Below are 4,195 nucleotides of genomic sequence, written 5' to 3' on the forward strand. Positions count from 1 at the left end.
CTCTGGTCTTCTTATTAACGGGAAATGTTCCACTGACAAATATCTTCCCCAGGGATGTTATGGTATATTAGATGGACAGTCAAAACGTCAACTACTATTGGATGACAGTCATTAGGTAGACACAGGAAAAAAGGTTGACACACATTAGGGTAGCTTGGACAAAAGATCGACACAATCAAAAGCTCAACATGGAAAAGGTAACTATACGTAAAAATGTTGACACAGGTTTTTCACTCTTTTTGTGTCTATGTCGACATGGACACCATGGGCCAGATGTAGGAAGCTTCAAAAAGTGATATAATGGAGAGAGATAAACAACCAGCCAATTAGCTCCTAACTGCCACGTCACCTCTTCACTTTATCACTGCGCTGGCCTTGCTTCAGGCACTATCATAACCTAACTCTGCCCACTTGGATGGTAAAGTGCGAAGTCATATTTATATAAAATCATCGAAAACTTATGTCGACCTTTTCCCATGTCTACCTTTTCTTGTGTCGGCCATTTAATCGTGTCGACTTTTTATCAATGTCAACCTAATGTATGTCAACCTTTTTGATAGTGTCCCCCCCCCCCCTGCTTGTCACTCGGTGGGCGGAGTTTACCTGCTTGCTAGGCCGCAAATATACGCAGCACAGCAAGCAGCCATGAATCAGGCTCTTATTTACCTCTGACACCAAATTATCCTCCTCTCCCCCATTAGGCAGAGTCAGGGTCACTGGTAAGGTTTTGGACACCTGCAAACTATAATGCTTTTTTTATTAAATTACTGTGCAGGACCAAGGTGGAGGTTGGACCAGCTCCACCTTACTTTTAATGTGTGTAGAGGGATATTAGGAACCCATTTAATTTTTTTTTTTAAATGAGTGAGTCCTTGGAAATAAGCTCGGTACTTGTGGAGTATCACGGCTCCCATCGCATGCCATATAGTGGCATGCGATGGCATGCGATGCGATGCTTACCGGTTTTTGATGTTTTTTTTTACAAAATCGTATGCAATCGCATGCGATTTGATCGCATGCGATCGCATACGATTTTGCACTGAAAAGCATCCAAATGCATTGGAATTAGTATTAAATATGTTCAATGGCCCCCAACTGGCATTTTTGAGGCTGTACCACCCCCACTATCAACGCGAACCCGAAGCAAGGCGAGCGCAGCGAGCCCGTGAGGGGCGGCGGTACGCGTCCTACGACCTTTTCATACCCCCACTATCCACGTCGGCGTGGAGTTGAGAATAGAAAGTGTGGCGAGGGGACGCGGACACCTGTGAAGCCTGTGAGGGTATCCGCGGCCGCTCGCCACGCTTCGGGCTCGCTGCGCTCGCGACACTTTCTATTCTCAACTCCACGCCGACGTGGATAGTGGGGGTATGAAAAGGTCGTAGGACGCGTACCGCTGCCCCTCGCGGGCTCGCTGCGCTCGCCACGCTTCGGGTTCACGTTGATAGTGGGGGTGGTATAGCCTCAAAAATGCCAGTTGGGGGCCATTGAACATGTTTAATACTAATTCCAATGCATTTGGATGCTTTTCAGTGCAAAATCGTATGCGATCGCATGCGATGCGATTTTTTTGCATACGATGGCCATCGTGGGAGCCGTGATAATCCACAAGTACCATAAGCTCTGCAACCAATCACGAGCTGCCTACGACCGTGACCAATCTCTATCCCCCATGGTGCACTGCAGCGTATACTAGCCTGCTTCTATGCCCTACGGTCAATAGGTTTCTGCCCTGTATTCCCCTGCAGCAGCTGTGGAGGCATCAGGTGTTCATTCTTTTCAGTGTCTTTACATCACCAGTGCGAGAGATTGACACAGTGATTGCATCATGAGCACAAGGAGCAGGAGACGAGGCTTCCACCTCTAGCCACTGGCAGTGTATAAGGCTTCCTGGATATTAGTACTCATAAAACTCATGTGTGTGGTAAATACTGTGTTATCGGGGATCCCCTCCATAAAAGTCTCCTTAAAAGTGTGCACCCCCCCCTTCCCCACAAAACCCCCCCAAATTATTTAACCGCATGTGCATCTCTTGCCGCAGTAGCTTAGTAGCTTGTGTGACTCTATGCTAATATTGGTTCAGGGCCTGGCCTTCCCTGGTGTACAGCCATGCATTTGTCCCTGCCTTTCCTGGTGTACAGCCATGCGTTTGCTCCTGCCTTCCCTGGTGTACAGCCATGCATTTGTCCCTGCCTTCCCTGGTGTACAGCCATGCATTTGTCCCTGCCTTCCCTGGTGTACAGCCATGCATTTGTCCCTGCCTTCCCTGGTGTACAGCCATGCATTTGTCCCTGCCTTCCCTGGTGTACAGCCATGCATTTGTCCATGCCTTCCCTGGTGTACAGCCATGTGTTTGCTCCTGCCTTCCCTGGTGTACAGCCATGCATTTGCTCCTGATTTCCCTGGTGTACAGCCATGCATTTGCTCCTGATTTCCCTGGTGTACAGCCATGCGTTTGCTCCTGCCATCCCTGGTGTACAGCCATGCGTTTGCTCCTGCCTTCCCTGGTGTACAGCCATGTGTTTGCTCCTGCCTTCCCTGGTGTACAGCCATGCATTTGTCCCTGCCTTCCCTGGTGTACAGCCACTATCGATGGCCAATTGCATTTTTTTTCCACTGAAAACCATCGATGGCAAAGGCACTAGAGATGGGTCGGTCGTGAGCGAGGCGGGTCCTTTGAATTGCTCACTTAAAAGAGACAGTGAGCCATTGCTCTCTAAAAGGTGAATGGTAATTCTTTTAGTTTCGTTTTCATACAATGCAATTGCCTGAGCACAGCAATGCCACACATGGTAGCTTAGAGAGGAACTGTACTGACTCATACCACTTTTACACCAGAATACCGGATAGGACCCGGGAAATCGAACACGGGATATTGCCAGGGCATGCCCTGCCTCAGACCCCATTTACACTGCACTTCAATCCGGGTTATTCCCGGGTAAGGCCTTTTCACACTGAAAACGGATCAGCCCTGTCTTTCCTTGCTGGTGTCATTAAAAATGGACCTTTGGGCTGTTTGAAATGAGGTCACAAGAAAGGGAAAAGGGAGGGGGTGGGTTCTGCTCCCAGCATTGCAGCAAAGATGGCAGACGGAGTAGCTGTGTTGCAGTTTGTGCTGTACTTTTCAGCAATTTGGGGTCAGCCAGAGTGGAACACATTGCACAGGCAGTGTGTGCTGCAGCAGATGAGGCTGTGGAGTGTGCTTGTAGCGTGGTAGCGCGGTAACGCTGCTGCTGCGCTGCTACATGCGCCCTGTGCAGGTCTCCAGCAGATGACATCATCTGCCAGAGCCGCAGAAGCTCCAATCAGCTCTTCGCGCCCCTCTACCCACCAAATAACCCGGATAATGGCCATTTACACTAACCTGAGCCCCGGATAAGCCCCGTGTCCGACCCTGAACATTTGCCGGGTCAGATTCCCGGGGAACAGTACCCGTGTTATTTTTTTTAAGCCCATTTACACCATGCCCTGCCCCGGACTGGAGCGGCAATATCCCGGGTCCAAACTCTGGTGTAAAAGGGGTATTACAGCTCCGCAGAGTGCAATCCACACCATGTCTGAGCTCAGCACTGCCACCTGTGGCAGCTGAGATGTACTAACTCCAGAGAATTGCATTGGAGGTGGAGCTGCAGTGCTGAGTGCTGCTGCTGAATCAGGGCTGCTGCAGAACAGTCTGGAAGCACCACAGGATTGGATGCTGCGCACAGGAGTGTACCCAGTATCAGAAGCAGCATAGTATTACGGAAAGGCATACCTCCCAACATTTGGCTTGAAGAAATCGGGACACTCGCGCGGCGAAGCCGTGCGAGCGCCCGAAAAGGGGGTGGGGCGTATGCAAATGAGGTCGCAGCTTATGCTAATTAGCCGCGACCTCATTTTCATACGAGAATAGACGCTGTGCGCATGCGCACAGCGTCTATTCTACTAGATTGGGGGGGTCTCCCAACTGCCACCCCCCGCAGCGGGACAATGCCTGCCGCGGGTGGGACAGAGGGACAGGACCCGAAAATCGGGACTGTCCCTCTAAAATCGTGACAGTTGGGAGGTATGGAAAGGTGTGCAGCATGACCACACATTCTCACTCACAGACACACAGACTTTGGCTAGGCAGTGCACATGTTTTTTTACTTATTAGATCTGTGTTTGCTGGGCTGTGTAGTACTTTTAACTTTCATTTTACAGCACCAGATTCATG

Source organism: Crinia signifera, chromosome 8, assembly GCF_055691185.1.
Source record: "Crinia signifera chromosome 8, ASM5569118v1, whole genome shotgun sequence".
Lineage (NCBI taxonomy): Eukaryota > Metazoa > Chordata > Amphibia > Anura > Myobatrachidae > Crinia > Crinia signifera.